The sequence below is a fragment of the Scyliorhinus canicula genome, chromosome 3 (assembly GCF_902713615.1).
Source record: "Scyliorhinus canicula chromosome 3, sScyCan1.1, whole genome shotgun sequence".
Lineage (NCBI taxonomy): Eukaryota > Metazoa > Chordata > Chondrichthyes > Carcharhiniformes > Scyliorhinidae > Scyliorhinus > Scyliorhinus canicula.
In genome coordinates, this window is record NC_052148.1 from 51,600,278 (window position 1) to 51,619,870 (window position 19,593).

At 46.9% G+C, this 19,593-nt stretch overlaps 1 long non-coding RNA gene across 1 annotated transcript in view; it reads left to right on the plus strand.

Annotated features, from left to right (window-relative positions):
• The window catches only part of LOC119962651, an 82,233-nt gene extending 65,679 nt beyond the window's left edge, over positions 1-16,554 (plus strand). The window contains exons 2-3 of the long non-coding RNA XR_005459923.1: positions 3,934-4,202; positions 14,417-16,554. This is a non-coding gene — a long non-coding RNA (uncharacterized LOC119962651). The remainder of the gene's footprint in view (positions 1-3,933; positions 4,203-14,416) is intronic.
• The last annotated feature ends 3,039 nt before the right edge of the window (positions 16,555-19,593 follow it).

A 19,593-nucleotide genomic window follows, 5' to 3' on the forward strand; every position in this document is an offset into this window, starting at 1 on the left:
CATCAGAAAGTGAACTGTTGCAGTCAGAGTGCCCATTGAAGCACCAATGATTTTACCTCATCATTTATTTCAAATATGAAGACAACATAGTTCGATTACACCAGCCAACCACACACATAAGTTTTGATCTTGTCTCAAACTTGCCAATGAGTTTCCTTTTTCAATACTTTATCAGAGATTCTTCGGGAGTTTCTAGAACCATGTCCATTAGTAACCAGAGTACCCGGAGAAAACCCACGCAGACACGGGGTGCAAACTCCACACAGACAGTGACCCAAGCCAAAATCGAACCTGGTCTCTGGTGCTGTGAGGCGGCAGTGCTAACCACTGTGCCATCGTGCCACCCCGTTGGTTGATTGTCGCTGTTTGTATCTAAAACTTCAATTAAGGGTTAATTTAGTGTGGCCAATCCACCTACCCTGTACATCTTTGGGTTGTGAGGTGAGATCCATGCAAACACGGGGAGAATGTGCAAACTCCACACAGACAATGACCCGGGGCCAGGATCTAACACCCAGGTCCTTAGCGCCGTAAGGCAGCAATGCTAACCACTGCGCTACCGTGCTGCCCATAAATATATATTTTTTATAAGATTCTGCAGCACAGTTTTGACAAAGTCTTGCTTAGATTCAAAGGAATGACACAATTAATTTGAAAATCCATGTCCACCTTTTAGTGTAATAGACCCTGGTGACTGGACTGGTACTGGAGAGGCCTTCACAGCATTTCCCAGGCTTGTGATGCTGGAGAGTGTTCCAAACTTGTGTGAATTTCTAGCCCCAGGTATTTCTCCCTCAGCCGATTTCTATCTGTGGTGTTAGGTAGGATAATGGAAAATCTCAGATAATGGAAAATGCTGCAGGATCATGTGCTTTGTGTCTGAAGTCAGACATTTAGCAGTGGATTTTTGTGTCCTTCTGGAATTGAGAATGGGATTGGGAATAGGCAAAACATTGTCTTTCTAATTACAAATTTCAGTTTCCTGTACAATGTGGATCCAATCAATCTTCCTGTAGCAGTAAGGAGGTGAGACAAAGGTCGGGTCTTGACCCCGCCAGTCGTGGTCACCATTACAACTCAAGAAGAAATTTGTTTTTGCTGTCCCCCAGTATTTCTGCTGTACCGGGTGGGTTTTGGAAGGCCTCTGAAAACCCGCCGTGGATGAGAGTTCAGGAACCTAAACAAGAAAGGAGTGAAACCTTTGAGCTGGTATGACCAGAATTGTGAGGTCCTGAAGGATAGTTGGAGGGTTACCTAGCCGGATGTGAGTGAGAGCACCCCAAGAAATCTCATACTTGAGAGGAGAGCAGGAACATGGAGGAGAAACCAAGTGAACTCCTGAAAGCTGTGGCACCCTTTGGCTTGGTCCCAGGAAATGTGAAGGAGCCTTCAAGATCATGCAATGTACACGAGAGCTCTTGGCTGAATTAAAAAGCGGGCAGTGTCCCGAGGAGATTTTTGGGCTTGAAAAATATAGTGTTAAGTGAGTAGTACTTGCTGCCTCGGAAAGGCTGCCAGCAAAATTAAGGACCCCATGCACCCCGGACACATAGCATGCAAGAAACAATACTTTTCACTGTATACTAATACACGTGACAATAATAAATCAAATCAAATAAAAGTTGTTTCATCCTTGGAGAGCAAATAATTTGTATTTAAAATCTGAAACCATGTTGCATTATTCTTTCAAATTCAAATTTATTTTTAAATGACATTGGTCTCCCACAAGATCATTACACCGATAATGTGGAAAATTACCCATGTATGTCCGATCCACTAAAAACAGGACAAATGCAATTCAGCCAATTACCACACAATCAGCCTCCCGTGCATCATCAGCAAAGTGATAGTATCATTGACATTGGTTTCAAGTAACACTTACACAGTAATATCTTGCTCAGGAGGCTCAGTATCAGTTCCTGACCTCTATACAGTCTTTAACCAAACACGGACTAAAGAGCTGAACTCAGGAAGTGAGGTGAGAGTGACTGTCCTTGATAGCGAGACAGCATTTGACCGAATTTGGCATCAAGAAGCCCAGCAAAACTGAAGTGAACGGGAATCAGGGGGAAAACTCACCACAGCTGGAAACAAAGGAAAATGGCCGTGGTTGTTAGAGGACAGTCATATCAGTCCCAGGACGTCACTGCAGAGGTTTCTCAGGGTTGTTTCCTAGGCCCAACCACCTTCAGCTGCTTCTTCCATCATAAGGTCAGAAATGGGGATGTTCGCTCATGATTGCACAATGTTCAGTACCATTCAGAACTCTTTCGATACTGAAGCAGTCCATGTCTATATGCAGACAGGATAACACGGAGCTGATAAATGGCAAGTAACATTCGTGCCACACAAGTGCTAAGCAATGATCATCTTCCACCATTTAACCATCTCCCCTTGGCATTCAATGACATTACTCTCCCTGAACCCCTCATCATAAATATGCTGGGGGTTACCATTGACCAGGAACTTCATTGGACCAGCCATATAAATAATATGGGGACAAGACTGGCACCCCATCTACCAACTTGAACATTCAATCACTCCACCAGCAATGCACAGTGGCAGCAGTGTGTACTATATACAAGATGCAGTTCAGCAACTCACCAATGTGCCGGCAGCACATTGCAGCATGGCGGTGTCGCCAACAAGTTCCACCTTCCTAACTTGGAAGTATATCGCTGCCTTTCCTTCACTGCTGCTGGATCAAAATCCTAGAACACCCTTCTTAAAAGCACTGTGGCTGTACCTACGCCACATGGACTGCAGCAGTTCAAGAAATCAGTTCGCAAGCACCTTCTCAAATTCAAATAGGGATGAGCAATAAATGCTGGTCTTGCTAGCAATATAAGTGCCATGAAAGTGCAAAAAGAAATTGACGTGGAGTGGGACCATTTCCATTTGTAAAACTCGCCCAAGATTCTGAGGCACGGTGTGTCACATCTGGACAACAGTCATGACAAATGTCATCACATTGTTTCCCCTAATACTACAAATGCTGCCTCATATTGAAAGAGGCTACTATGCTCCTGACAGCTATCATGACATCTGAGATAGTATGATTCACTGAAAGCTGAGAAGTAGCATGCACACACAGCCCCAAGGTTTAATGATGACTCCCTTCCTACCCTTTACTGGGTTGTCTTTGAGTGGCGTGAAATTCTTCTCCTGTGGGATGGCAAGAGGCCTCCTTATCTGGCAAAGACTCCTTGGATGGCATTGGCAGTGATGAACAGTGGCCATGGGGCCATCTGTAGGACCTGGTCGCCATGTAAGAAATGGATGAATGACCTTCCGCATGCTGCATGGGTGAGTGAGGACGCCAATTGTCAATGTGCCTGTTTAACCATGGGAGGTTGTGCATGTGGGCACATTTAAGGTGTCTCAGCGGTGTGGATGTAAGGTCCCTGCACATCCACAATACCAACTGAAGGAATTATGGAACGCAGCAGGGTTATTGGAAATGTTAACTGGGAAGGTTTCTTACAAAGAGGGCAGAGTCAAGATGCGCAATACCAAAGGGACAGAGATTATGGTGACCTATCTGCATGGCTGATCCATCTACCCATGGGATGTATTAATCTCCCATTGTCTTCACAGGAGAAGATGGTAACCGCTATAGGTTTTGTGATCGAGTGCAAAACTTGGCACAGCCATCCTAGCTGGAGGAGGGCATCCTAAACCTGATCAGCCAGCAGGGAGCCCATTTGCTTTGTAGAGGGAATCCATAAGTTAATGCTGATGAGTGTCCTCGGGACCTTCCTTACGCAATGGGCAAGGAAGTGTGAAAGGGACAAGGAATGGGATGAGTGTGTGTGTTCCAATAATTAATTGAGCTCACTACATCTGAGTCATGCATCATATGTTGCATGTCTGTGGCTGGGATGAAGCTTTGACTAAGTCTTCCTGCTCATTCTTGCTGTCTTCTTCCTTCAGCTGGTCACTCGGCGGCAACAGCAGACATCATCCCCAAGGGACCAGCACTAATATTTGGGGAAGAGGAGGAGACTTCAGAAGGCACGCTGTCCAATCCTTACTCCAGACCTATCACTATCTCAGAAATAGGCACCTCAATGGGTATGCACACGCTGACCAAAGCATTTTCAGCTACTGATTGGAGCATCGCGCAATCACTGGACCAGCTACATTCCAGCCTCTGACACTCAGAGGAGTGGGTTACCAGGAAGATGCTGAAGTCCAGACAGGTAACAAATCTCTGGAGTCATCCATGAGGTGGAAAAGGGTATGTGAAAATGCAATGAAGATTCCAAAGGATATGCATGTCCTGGCATGGAGAATGGAGGAGTCCATCCTGGTGCTAATGTCTCTCCATTGTCATCATCCTATTTTGGCAGTATGGGCCCTCAAAGCCTGTATCTGAGCCCTCTGTATGCAATAGAGTTAGTATGTGTTCTCTCAATTGCACACTTGACATCTGTATATTCCTGTCTCCCTAACCATTGCTCCTGAACCATCACAATCTGCAAGTCATCAATTGAACAAAGAAGAAAGAAAAGTACAGCACAGGAACCGGCCCTTCGGCCCTCTAAACTTGCGCCGACCATGCTGCCCATCTAACCTAAAACCTTCTGCCCTTCCGGGGTCTCAACCTCTCTGTTCCCATCCTATTCATGTGTTTGTCAAGATGCCCCTTAAACATCACTTTCATACCTGCTTCCACCACCTCCTTTGGCAGTGAATTCCAGGCACTCATACTCTCTGTGTAAAAAAACGTCTCTTGCGTATCTCCCCTAAACTTTGCCCCTCACACCTTAAACCTATAACCCCAAATAATTGACCTTTCCACCCTGGGAATAAGTTTCTAACTATCCACTCCATGTCCCTCATAATCTTGTAAACGTCTCTCAGTTGGCCCTCAACCTCCATTGTTCCAATGAAACCAAACCGAGTTTCTCCAACCTCTCCTCATGGCTAATACCCTCCACACCAGGCAACATCCTCGTAAACCTCTTCTGTATCCTCTCCAAAGCCTCCACAGACTTCTGGGAGTGTGGGGACCAGAATTGAACACTATGGCCGGGATTCTCCAACCCCGCGCCGGGTCGGATAATCACCGGGGGGGGGGGGGCGAGAATTGCGCCACGCCACCCCGATGCCGGCTCGCCAATTTTTCGGCGCCATTTTTCGGGCGCTCGCGGGATCGCTGCCGCGCCGGTCGGGGCCGTTAAAAGTGGCCCCCCCCAGCGATTTTCCAGGCCTCGACGGGCCGAATGCCCACCGAGTTCGGCCGAGTCCCGCTGGCATGGGTTACGTATGGTCCCACCTGGCAGGGCCACAGAGTTGTCTGCGGGGGCTGGCCTGGTTGGGGGGGTGGGGTGGGGAGCGGGGGCATCCGACCCCAGGGGGGGCCTCCACGGTGGCCTGGCCCGCGATTGGGGCCTATCGATTGGTGGGCAGGATAGTTCCGTGGGGGCCTATGTTCCACCACGTCGGGCCCCTGTAGGGCTCCGCCATATTGCCCAGGGGCCGGCCCAGAGACGGGAACCCACGCGCATGTGCGAACTCGCACCAGCCATGGCGCACCGGCCTTCAGGCGCCGGAGCTGCAGACACCACTCCGGCGCCATACTAGCCCCCAAGGAAGGGTGGATAGCTGCCAGGTGAGGCTCGTTAAAGCTGGAGAGGCTCACGCCACTTTTCATGCAGGCGTCAGAACTTGGCCGCAGGATTGGAGAATCCCGGCCTATATTCGTGAAGACACATACTCTAGTGTACACTTTTTAAATTTTGGACCAAGAAGCCGCCCATAACCACTTTCTGTCCACTTTTCTGTACTTCAGCCTGGTTCTTTGCAAAACAAAATTATATCAAAAAAAATTAATGTCCTGCAAGAAAATTTCAAATTGCATTAAATGCCCTCACATTTTTTGCCCATGTCAAACAAGGCAACTCTGCTTTTGGGGGAAAAAAACACATCTAAATTATATCAGTTACCTGAGCAACATTGCCTTCACTGCTTAATCTGTCTTTTCCCAAATTGAATTCTTTGGCATTCTTCAAATTGTTGACAACTTTCCCTGGATGCAGTAGCAAGTTGGCTCGCTCACCACAACTTCGAAGGGGATTGCAAACTATTCAATGTCAAGAATGGTAAAGCCCCAAACATTACATTGCTGTAGTGTACCCCTCCCCGCTTCCTTGAATCAAAAAAGAGTGAAAGAGACAGAGGAGAGCGGCTATTAGATAATTGTTTGTAGCTTAGAAACAGCAGAGCATCAGCATTGTGCAACATCTTGACCAGAAAAGATGGCAGGGACTCTGGGAAAGCTTGTGATGTGTGTGGCATGCAAGATGTGGGATGTTTCAGGTACAAAAGACTTCCAGGACAGTCACATCTGCATGAAGTGCCAGAGGGTAGCAGTTCTTGAATAATATGTGGCTAATTTGGAGCAGCGATTCTCTTCATTGCACACCATAAAACAGGAAGAGAGGTTTTTGGAACAGCGGGTGGTCACTTCTGTAGCCATGTAAAATGGCCACCTCCAAAGGACCATGGGAATTGTGGTAAATTTGGGACACAGACAGGTACACAGCCTCTGTGTATTGTGCAAAGAAACCAGACTTAGCTTAAACTTCTATCCATTAAGTGTTGATCACCATTTCCGCCAGGACAATAGAGTTTGAATCAAGGAGTTACAACAGTAGCAGACTAAGCGGCGCCACCCCCTCTTATTTGGAAAGGCCTACGTGCCTGGGACAATAATAGCTGGGACCCGCCCAGCTATCGAAGTATCTGCCCCCTAATTGGCTAAGATCGATGAGGGTGTCGAAAACCCTAACGATCCATTGGACCCGGAGTAAGGACCGGCCAAAAGGGCGTGAAAGAGACGAAGGACAAAAAGTCCTGCGCACTAGAGATCGATCTCTTTTGGGAACGGCCTGTGTGCGATCAACTGCAGCAGAACAATCAAGTTCAAGGACCCGTGGCCATTCCTGAAGGACGAGCTCAGCTGAGACGAACCCAACATCTTCCAAACCGACCACGTGGACCTGGATAAAGGCCTTATCTCGCACAGTGTCGGTCACTCAAAGTTAAGTAAAGATCATCTTAGTCGTTAGGTGTAGTTTAGTATGGAGCTGCATGAGTTATTTCATAGAGATACAAGTCTTGTGCTATTAATAAACTGTTTTTTGAATGAACATATTGGTTGTGTGGTCATTTGGTCGATATAAGAAACAGCTTGTAGTTCACCCCAAAGTAATGAAGGCAACATTTATTGCCGACTCCGAGGGATCCCACAACTTTGAATTAAATTGGGGAAAGAAAACAAACCACAAGAGTAAGTTTCATATCGGCCAAATAACCGATTTTTGGAAGTGTGCCCTAACCGCATGCATAACTAACAGGGAAGGGTAAACTCGTCAGACTTGCATGCAAATCTAGAGGGTTTGTGAACCAGAATATAGCCGTAAGCCAAACCCATTGTTTGACTGACTCCTTAGCCCCCCTGTTCCAAATTTTAAGTAGAGAAGAGATGGCAGCACAGATGATAGAGAAGTTGATGAACCCACAGCAGCAATCCGAGGTTACAGTAGTTGATAAATCAGAGCAGTGCCCCATATGGGAGGATGCGTTGAGAAAGTATTTAAAGGGGAAAGGATGGCCCCTTTGGTTGAATTTTTGTGAAAACACCGAGACAGGTCCAGGAAAGATAGGACAGACTTGGTGGGAGAATCTTTGTGAGATATGTAAGAAAAACGCAGCAAAGTTTAGAAAGCCAATGGCAATAGTGTGCTGCTTGGCACAGTTGTGAGGCACCGAGGAGGTTGTCGGGACGCTCCACAGACAGCTAGCAGAGAAGGAAGAAGAGAATGAGGGAAACAGTAAAGAAAGTGAGAACATTATTGAGGAAGTCCGGGAGAAGATAGCCACTGAAGACATGAAAATCGCCGATGTTAAACGCGCCCACCAGTCTTGCATCGTACACCTTAGGAGGTTTCAGACCCAGTACGACAAGGCCTATCAAGATACACAGCGCGCAGTCTTGATAAGAAAGGTGACTGAACACCAGGTCACCCAGTAAACAAAAAATGTACCGATTTACAGGCAGCTTTAAGAGCGCTCGACCAGTCCACTGAAGAACAATGGCAGAGCACCATTGACCACGTTAAATGCCAGCGGATGATAGATAAGCTCCAGTCGTTACTTTCAGTTCAGAATGGTTTTATGTAGGCCTTCGGGACAGATGAGACAGATGAGGAAGAGATGGCAGACTGGGAAGAGTTAAATGAAAGTGTGCAAATGTACGCTAAAGGAACGGAAAGTCAAAAGCAGCCGCCATGCATCCCAAAATGAAAGGCACCGGCAGCACTGGCTGAACAGGTTGCACCAACCCCCACAGCTGCCCCAATACCCATGAATCCGGTCACCATGGAAAGAAGGATAAGGGATCAGGCAGGTCCAGATATCACCGACATCATCCCACTTCTGGTAACTCAGTTGAGGGACGCTTGCAGTACAATTACTCCATTTCAGCCCACCACAGACCCACATAGCTTCTTTGAGGAGGTGCACCAACAAAAGGTCATGTACTGATTAGATGAGAGGGAGGAAGTTAAATTGATAGTAATGAGCCTCAGCCAGTTGGTACAGTCAGCTTTGCCAGACCACCAAAACATAGGAGGAGGAACCCTAGAGGAAATGAAGGTCGTAATAATGAAATGAAATGAAAATCGCTTATTGTCACAAGTAGGCTTCAATGAAGTTACTGTGAAAAGCCCCTAGTCGCCACATTCCGGCGCCTGTCCGGGGAGGCTGGTACGGGAATCGAACCGTGCTGCTGGCCTGCTTGGTCTGCTTTAAAAGCCAGCGATTTAGCCTTGTGAGCTAAACCAGCCCCTTAGATGCTATCGGATACAACAAAGGGGATCCGGTAGAGGGTTCGAACAAATGCAGGCAAAAGAAAGGGGAACATCCGACCGCCTTTGCCGGTCGCCTCTGGATACATTTCAAGGCAGTATACGTGCTCACCTTGATGAGGAGGATACCACTAAATGGTCCTGCACATTAGTTTCACATGCCACTGAAGCAGGTAAAAGGGCTTGCGTGAATTATGACCCGGGCAGATACCATGCATAATGAGATTTGGGTGCTGAGACCCCAATCCAGGGCATGGGAACAGTCACTTCAGGATCAGATGGACCAGAACGCAGTAGAAGCCACAATGTACCCAGTCAGAACGAGCCAGGAACCCGCATAGATAAATTAGGGCAGAAGAGAGGAACATTGCCCCATGAGAACAGTACCCCAGAGCACAAGGCCCAACCCACGCACCGCGAGGTTCATGTTACACTTGTGGACAAGTAGGACAATCCCCCACACCACCAACGACCCCAACAGCTCAACCCCCCACCCAGAAACAATAGGCCAGACCACAATTGCCAGCCGCAACAGCTAGAAGGCAACGCTCGCCCCCCATGCATAACATAAACGCCCATTCAGACAACCTCGCTTATAACTCCTCAGATTGACAATGTCCAGAGTCTCCAATATGGGGCTGTGTCATGCGCTGGGATAATGTCGGAAGACCGGTAGTCACAGGCACAGTCCGGGGACAAGCAGTTGATTTCCTTTAGGACACAGGAAGATCCCGAACCACACTAAACCCTGCAATTCTATTCCAAAAAACACCCTGGCCCACCACAGATACCATCACACTCTGTGAATTCACAGGCCACATGCAAGAGGGATACATCACAGCCCCTATATCTGTCCAAATAGGAAACAGAACAACTACCCACCCCGTTGTTCTAGTAGACTTACCCCCGACTGCGGAACACATCCTAGGCATAGACTTTACGAACTCACATAACCTCTCCTTCGACCCAGTAAACAAGTGTGTCTGGCGAAGTCCAAGACAGCTGGAGCCCCCGCCACGCTCTCAGTGGGAGATTACAAAAACAGGATTTCCTCAGTAGGGGACTACTAGTTTAACCCTTTGGCAATTAGCACAGATGACACCATTCGATGGGTATTAGCCATACACAAAGGTGCATTTGCCCAACACAATTACGACTGCGGGCACATTCCAGGTACGATTATGATCTCAGGTCCCGACCCCAAACCACAGAAACAGTATGGATTTCCACAGCAGGCTGAGGGAGAAATGTTTAAGGTAATTAACAGTCTGTTAAAACAAGGAGTGATTCGACCCGTAGCTTCCATTAATAATGCCCCAATTTGGCCTGTAACGAAACCAGGCGGTTCATTGCGACTCACCATTGACTACCGCGAACGAAATAAAGTTACTCCATTAACAGCACACACCATTGCCACAAATCCCACGACCATGCTTAAGCAGGGAGTGCACACAAAGTATTTCCCTGTGCTGAATATCAGCAATGGTTTTTGGTCCATTCCCCTAGATCGGGCTTGCCAGTACAAATTCACATTCACTTTTCAAGGACAACAGTACACATGGACGTGTCTCCCCCAAGGCTTCTATAATACCCCCTCCATTTTCCACAGACAGCTAGCTGCTGGTCTTTCCAAATTCTCAGACCCGAATGCCTAATTCAGTATGTAGACAACCTGCTCTTGCAAACTGACACCACGTGGCTCTATTGGCCGAATTGCTAACCCTGCTCCAGTCCATCGGATATCAGGTAAACCCCAAAAAGGCACAGATATTGAGGGAAAAGGTACTTTGTTTAGGCACCACTATTACACACGGCAAATGTGAAATTGAACAAAAACACATTGACTCCATCGTGAACTTGCCCCGTTCCATAATTTAAGTGCACGCCGCTCATTTTTAGGTTTATTGGGATACTGCAGAAATTATATAGACGGTTTTGCCATCAAGGCCGCTACGCTCTCAGAGCTTCTGAAAAAGAATACCCCATGGAATTGGCTTCCCCAGCACACAGACGCCATAGATGATTAAAACTCACCCTAGGTACAGCTCCCACTTTACAAGTTCCCGACCCCACCTTGCCCAACGCCATAGAAGTAGCAACCACCAACTGACCCCTCTCAGCAGTGCTCTTACAGTTACGCCACGACCGATTAGGCCCGATAGCCTACGCCTCTAGAGTTTTAGACCCCGTAGAACAAAGATTTTCTGCCTGTGAACGGCAGTTGCTTGCAGTCTTTTGGGCAGTTCAGTACTTTGCCTGCATTAAAGGCCTCAACCCAGTCATAATATTAACTGAGCACACCCCCACCCAACTGTTGTTAGACGGCAAACTAAAGGATGGTTTAGTTAGCCAGATCAGAGCAGCTCGCTGGACACTCTTATTACAAGGCAGGGATATTTCTGTGAAACGCACCAAGACCCATACGTTCTGAGCAGACAATTTACAATATGCAGGGACCCCACATGAATGCCAGATAATTGCAGCCACACACCCCACAGGAACCCTTGTTCCCAAATCATTACACCCACATGTAAACAGTGAGACGCAAAGTTCCCAAGACACAGGGGACACAGTAAAGGTCTATGTAAATGGCTCCTCCACTGTTGAGGATGGAGTAAGAATCACAGGATGCAGGATTTACATGGAGGACTCACTGGGACGCCCACTAGAAGAGGTATCTTTAAAATTACCCGGCCACTTGGGTTCGCAGCCATAACTGGCAGCCATAGTTTATGTAATTGACCACCCAGACTCCTTTCCAATGCCTGTGGACATACACTCCGACAGCTTGTATGTCTGCAACAGTCTAACAGAATTCCTTCCCCTATGGGAATCTCGAGGTTTTGTATCCGCCGACGGAAAACCCCTCCCATCCGCCGACGGAAAACCCCTCCCATCCGCCCCTCTCCTGAAACATATTCTTAGGAAAGCCACCGGTCGCACAATAGGCATCATTAGAGAAAAGAGCCATCACCACACCTCCCCCCCCCCCGGGAATCGCAAGGCCGATGCCTTAGCTAAAGCTGGATCGCGCGACATCGGACATCTGGGAATAGACACAACCATTGCCTATTTAAGAGCCTTGTGCTGGTGGCCCGAATTTAAAAGCGATGTCACACATTATGTAGACAATTGCCTCATTTGCGCCCAGAACAATCCGGAAGATTATGCAAAGAAGGGGCAATTAAGACACACCCGACCTGTAGAAGGCCCCTGGACAAATCTGCAATTTGATTACTTTGGTCCCCTCCCCCCCTGCAGAAATGGTTTCAAGTACGTGCTAGTCGTCACCGATACGTTTTTTAAAAATGGGTCGAAGCATTCCCCACATGTTCAAACACGGCAAAGGCCTCTGCTAAAATTTTGACCCAACAGATCTTTATGCGCTTGGGTCTTCCACGCAGCATTGAGTCAGGCCAAGGTTCCCACTTCACTGGCACGGTAATGCAAAATGTTACAACCATTTTCGGTATCAAACAGAAATTCCACATAGCCGACCACCACCAGTCCAGCGGCATAGTAGAGCGCATGAGACGGGACTTTAAAAACGACCATTCGGAAGACGGTACAGCAGAACAATTCCACTTGGGACACGGTACTACCCTTTGCTCTCATGATTATCAGGAAAACAGTTTCCAGTTCCACAGGTTTCACCCCCCCCCCCCCCCCCCCCCCACCCTTATGACAGGGAGACCCATGAAAGGAACTGAATATTTATTAGGGCTCGATTTGGCAACTCCCGCAGTTACCGCGCTCACCCACGAAAAAGCAGTCCAACAGGTCACAGAGAACATTAAAGCGGCACAACTGGCAGCTGCTGTCTGACTAGGCGCTAGGAAAAAGCAGAGTAAAGCCAGCTTTGACAGAAAGGTTCACCCCATAGAGTATACAGTCGGCCAGCAAGTTATGATCTTATTGTACAACCCCAGCTCCTTCCTAGCCCCTAAATTCGCAAGCCCCTACTCTATCTCTGACAAAGTAAGCCCCTCTGTGTACAAGATAACATACCCCAACGGTAAGACTGGTTGGTTCCACATCAACCTACTCAAACTCTACAGATCACAACGTAGTCACGCCCACCGCTTAGTCTTGGTAATGGGAGAGGATGACGCTCTGCCCACTGACGATTCAGCCCGATGCCCGCTCCAACCCTCCCTCCCCCCTCAGGGCGACACTCTCCCCTCGACTCCGCCCATACTCACAGGTTTCAACCTCGAACTGGACTCTGATGAGATACTCCTGGATTTGACTACCATCCCTAGCGACCTCCCCACCATCAGCTATCCTAGGCCCCGGAACAACGCCTTGGATTTTCTCGACCCCTTGTAAGGCCGTCTCCGCCCAATGACTTTTCGTACTCCCAACAATGTTGCTTCCACTTCCAGTCCACCAGTTCCCGGCTACGCACCGCCACACAACAACCCCGATACTCCCTTTTGGCACCGTGACAATTCCTACAGGTTGGTAAGACATGACGAATCGGATCACCCACAGGCCTACGTGGCTACCGCTCGGAAACTGCAGACACGGGTCTGGCAACCAGGAGAAGGTGATGATTTAAGCGATGAGCCCCTTCTGGGAAATGATTTAACGGAACTGATGCACGGAAATATTTGAGGTGTCCAGATGATGAGAAACGGACACTGTCTAAGAATTAAGGTATCCGATTTTCTGATGGAGCCTGCCCTCTTCTTGTTTTAACATCCTCTTCTTTCCAACACATGGTTTTAATCTATGTAAGCCTGATACTCAGTTATGCAGTCATATTTACTCCTCTGATTCAACCGTCAGACACGGTCTACTGACCAATGGCAGTTGAAGGCACTACAATATGACTACAAATTCTTTCCGTTCATCCCGGTCACCCAGGTAGGGAGTCACGGCACTGATCCCCGCCCTACCAGAGGGCCCCAAAATTAACCAGTCAATCACGCTTGGGTAGCAGAGTAGTGGCATTAAGCCCCACCCTATCCGGGGATCCTACCCATTCTTGTCCTGCAGCAGCCCATATGCACCCCACGTTTCACGTCATGCTCTCTGAAATGGTTTACTACACACTTTTGTTGCTTTGGGCAGGTCTTGAATCTCCCTTTCCACTCCAAATCTAAACCCTTCTTTCTTCCACTGTTCATCCAGACCCCTTCGGGTCACCTCCAAATGCTATTTACAAATAAAAACACAATGGTTGCTGATCACGGCTGCTATCTCTGAGCCCCTGGGACGAAACTCTATAAAACTGGCCGCCCTGAAATTCGGCTGGTTAAGCAAAGCCTCAACCTCCTTGGTTGCTAGTAAAGATGGAGAATGGTCGAAGAAAGCATCCGCCCACTCCTCGCATCGGCCAATCACGCTGTGAGACACTTGAATACTTGAATTGAGGCACTTGCATTAGTACCACTCCAAATTATTCTTTTAAAAACAAAATGGGGAGTCACACATGGTGACAATCATAAAGGGAAATTGGAACTAAGAGAGAGAGAGACTAACACACACAGATATGAACCAACGATACTGACATGATACTATGCTTGATTCCCTAGGATTACACAGAAACCAGACACCGTAGGATGAACCCAGCACACATGATCTTCGTCTGGATAATTGCCGCACTTACTGGACTCCAAGCACAAGATACCCAAGACTTTCCACAGCCCGGCAGCCTGTGGTACCGTCCCCCAGATGCAGGGGAATGTGAGAGTGGCACCCTCTGGGTGCGCAAGAACAGAAGCATCATATTTGGGTGCAATAACCAACGGACAATTTACAAAAAGCCCAATGGGTCCACATCAGAATGTTACATTAGCACAACCGGAACAGAAGATTGGTGGGAACTTACTAATGAAGGGTGCCCCAAAATTGGATGTTTAACTAAAATTGCAGGGAACACAATAAGGATTGGACAAAATAGCCCCGGGACACCCACTAAAGGTAATTTGGCAATACACACAATTAGAGTAGGCCAGCCCCGAGCGACACCACCCCACAGACCACCTCCAGTCGGGATACCACACAACAACTGTTAGAAATAGAGACCGAAACCCCCACCTGGTGGGAAGGCATTGCAAAATGGAACCCACTCTCATACATAACAGAGACCCTCCTCCTGATTGCAGTAATGTATTGTGTAGTCCTCACATTCAAACTCCGTAAATGGAAGGCAAAAGCCTTCCGGCACCCTATACACACAGTTCAAGCCCCCCTCTTTGGAATCCAATAGAACTCTACTAAGAATGTACAACTTACAAATCTGTGATAACTGCTGCTAAATGGACTCTTTATACTTCTGTACCGATGAAATGTGATATGACGAAAGAATGTGGTGCTGCTGTTTAAGTTTGTAGACTTTGTGTTATAGATAAGTTCTTTAGGTAAAACCAGCAGCATGAGTGTAGTTTAGAAAGTTTAGTTAGAAACCAACTGTTCTGTATGTTAATTTAAGTTAAAATGTTTTATATGGATCCAATTTTAGGAATGAAATAGCTATTAATAGTGAATTGTTTTAATGAATGTATGTAATATTAATGAATTAGGTAAAATTGTACAATACATTTAGGACAGAGTAGAGTAGGACCTGAACTGAATGACCAGTGCCGGCTTGATAAGGTAGACCACGGAATCAAGACTGTGATCCACCACGCTTCACGTTCAGGATCAAGAGGATGGAATGTAGCCATGTAAAATGGCCACCTGCAAAGGACCATGGGAAATGTCAATTTGGGACACAGACAGGTACACAGCCTCTGTATATTGTGCAGAGAAACCAGACTTGGCTGAAACTTGTATCCATTAAGAGTTAATCACCATTTCCCCCAGGACAATAGAGTTTGAATCAAGGAGTTAAACAATAGCAGACTAACTGGCGCCACCCCCTCTTATTTGGAAAGGCTTATCCACACAGGGGGGTGGGTTGACTAATGGGCCTAGTTTTAGAAGGACCCGCGAGAACTTAAAAGAAGACAGGGAACAGGGAAAAGGAAGTGGGGGAAGACTTGAGTGTTGATGGTGAACAAAGAAATAGTCGCCTCAAAAAGAACAAGTTCAGAGATATGGGCTGGGTTACATTGCATAAATATAAATGCATGGAGTATAGTGAACAAAATTGGGGAACTGGAAATAGAAATTGTTCTCGAGGAATATGACGTAGTAGCATTGACAGAAATGTGACTCAAGCCAGAATAGGACTGGATACTTAACATCTCGGGTTATAAGATTCTTTAAGAGAAACAGGGTGAGTAAAAAGGGGGATGTGTAATGGTCAAAGATAGTATCATAGCCCTTGAATGAGATGCAGTTACTGAATTAGAATCTATATTGTTGGATGTCAGAAACAGGAAGGGAGCGGTGACCTTGTTTGGTATTTATTACAGACCTCCAAATAGTGGGGAGGAAGTGGAAGAGAGAATTTTTAGGCAGATTACGAAATCTTCTGGACAAGTAGGATTGTGATAGTTGGGGATTTAAATTACCCCAAGGTAGACTGGGAGAAGTGTAGAGTAGGGGCACAGAAGGGGATAATTTCCTACAGTCTGTGCAGGAGAACTTTCTGGAATAGTACATTTCCAGTCCTGCCAGGGAGCAAGCTGTGCTGGATCTGGTCCTAGGAAATGAGGCAGGCGAATCGCCGCTCGCCCGTTACAAACAGCGAGCAGCGATTCTCCCAGCGGCCAGCCGTGAATCTCGTAGCGCCGGTTTGGGGGGGGTGGGAGAATCGCGTGCGGGTGCCGGGGCGGCGTGGCGGGACTCGCTCGGCGTCCCCGCGATTCTCCCATGTGGCATGGGGGGGTGGGGAGAATTCCGCCCAGAGTATCCTGGATGACTAAAATTATTGAGGAGAAAATAAGAAAGAAAAAGAAACATATGAGCTTGATTTGATTTGATTTGATTTATTGTGATACATGCTAGAATAATAACAGCAACAGAATTCAGGAAGTGTATCTCAGATGTAGGAGAGAGTCTAAAACTGAATAAGGAAGGCTAAGAGGAAACATGAAGACAGGATGGCAGGCTGTGCTGAAACAAAAGTAAAGTAAAAGCTTAGTAAAGGTTAGAATGGAGCCATACGGGACAAGAAGGGTAAACTGCTCACTGAACCCAGAGTATGGCGAAACTAACTGAGCAGTTTGCTTTTGTCTTATGTGTCAAAATAAAAGATTCTGACAATGGCTCAGTTGAAAATGTGGGTGTTGAAAAGCTGAGCAGTATAGTGATAGATAAAGAAGAGGTGCAGAAAAGACTGGCAGCACTCCAGGTACAGACGTCACCAGGCCCGGAAGGGATGCATTCTAGATTGCTGAGAGAGGTAAGGGAGAAAATTGCAGACCCGTTGATATAAAAATTTTCAGGCCTCTCTGAACACAGGATTAGCCCCAGGGGACTGGAGGATTGCAAACGTGACGCCGTTGTTTAAAAAGGTGGCAACAATAACACAGGAAACTACAGACCTGTCAGCTTGAGACCAATAGTGGGAAAACTGATGGAGGCCATATATAGGATAAGATAAATAAGTTAATACTAGACAGTGAACATGGCTTTGTCAAGGTCAGACAAATTGAATTAAGTTCTTTGACGTGGTGACACTGACAGTAGATGAGGGTAGTGTTTTGAATGTTATATATTTGGACGTTCAGAAGGCATTTGATGCGGTGCCACATGGAAGGTTGGTTAGTAAATTTGAAGTGTTTGGGATTGATGGTTCTTTGGCAGCATGGATTGGAAGTTGGCTAAGAGATAAGAAACAGAGGGTAGGTATAGATGGGCATTTCTCAGACTGGAGATGAGTTGAAAGTGGTGTTCCCCAGGGCTTAGTGTTGTGACCCTTGATTTTTCTGATTTATATAAATGATTTAGAGATTGGTGTTAAGGGAAAATCTCTAAATTTGCATACAATACTAAGTCAGGGAGAAGAGTGAGTTGTGAGGAAGACGCTGAACAACTTCAGAGGGACATTGACAAGTTGGGCAAATGGGCAGATACCTGGCAGATGAATTTCAATGCAGAGAAATGTGAAGTAATTCATTTTGGGAGAAGAAATATGGGAAGACAATACAGGCTGAACGGTACAATTTTGAGGGGAATACAGGAGCAGAGGGACCTTGGGGTTCAAGTGCATAACTTTCTGAAGGTGGCCAGCAAGTTGAAACAATTAGAACCATAGAATTCCTACAGTGCAGAAAGGCCATTTGGCCCATCGAGTCTGCACTGACCCTCTGAAAGAGCACCTCTAACTAGCCTGCCCTATCCCCATAATCCAATCTAACCTGCACAAGTTTGGACACTAAGGGGCAATTTAGCATGGCCAATTCACCTAACCTGCACGTCTTTGGAGTGGGAGGAAACGAGGGCACCTGAAAGAAACACACACAGACATGGGGAGAATGTGCAAACTCTGCACAGTCATCCAAGGCTGGAATCGAACCTGGGTCACTGATGCTGTGAGGCAGCAGTGCTACCAAAGTGCCTCCTTTACTGCTTTAGGAGGAACTCCTTTACTCAGAGAATTTTGGGGTTTGTAACGTACTGCCTGGGAGAGTGGTGGAGGCTGATTCCATAGGAGGTTTCAAAAGAGAGCTGAATATATATTTGAAATTGATTAATTTAGAGAGCTACGGAGATAGGGCTAACGAATGGGACTAGCTCGGTAGTTCTTTCCGGAGCCGATGCAGAAACGATGAGGCAAGTGGACTCTTTCTGTGCTGTAAAATTCCAAGGTTCTATGATTCTAATTCTTGAACTGCGAGTTAAAGTTGACAGCTGCAGATGTGGAGATCCTTCAGTATGTGCTGGAAACCAACACATCCGATCCCACAGGAAAATATTCCTTCACTGTCTCAGCATTTAGTGAAAGGCTTCTGCAGTTTTATAAGAACAAAACACTTTGTAAAAAGCCCCTCTGTGACTAAGATCTCTTCATATTATGTTTAGACACTTTTGTGTCTGAAAAGACTTTGAAAAACTCAACCCTCCCAGTTAAGTATATTGATTTCACTTCAAAGTCAGAGCATTAACTCCAAACACAGCTTTGTGGGGAAATGGTGTGATGCCAAGGCATACAAGACCAGGAGAGTGTCTGATTCAGTCCCTAATCTGTGTTGATCTTGTTGATTACAGAAGGCAGCAAAATTGAGTATGGAAAGTCACCTCTCAGCCTGATTCAGAATGGGATTTGTTGAAGCCTGGGAGCAGGTTACTCTACCAGCTGCTGCAAATCAGAAAACAGTGAAGTAACTTCATCATATAATAAAATAATGTCCTGTAAAAGGTAAGAATGACCCAATAGATTTGTCACCCAATATTAGCATCATATTACCTTGTAATCAGAATATACAGTCATGTGGGTGCCAGAGAAGATCACCTGACCCGACTGACCAAGTTCTTCCATTTTCTAGATCCAAGATATTGGACCAGATTCTCCATTTGGGAGATATGGGGCGGGATTCTCCATTGCCCGATGCCGATACCGTAATCGGCGATCTGGTGGAGAATCCCTTTTACCACCAAATCGGGGTGGTGCCTGTTTTTGGATGCTCTGCCCAATCCAAAACAGCGCCATCAGCGAGTACGCCGCACGCCGTTGGGACAGCCTCAGGACATCACCTAAATGCCTTCTCCCAATGGGCTGAGTTCCCGAAGGCGCAGTTCACTTGTGCTCTCAGTTTTCGTAAACCTCGCGTGGCGGCTGTGGGCTGTGTCCAGCGCCGCCACAGTCAGGGGAGCCATG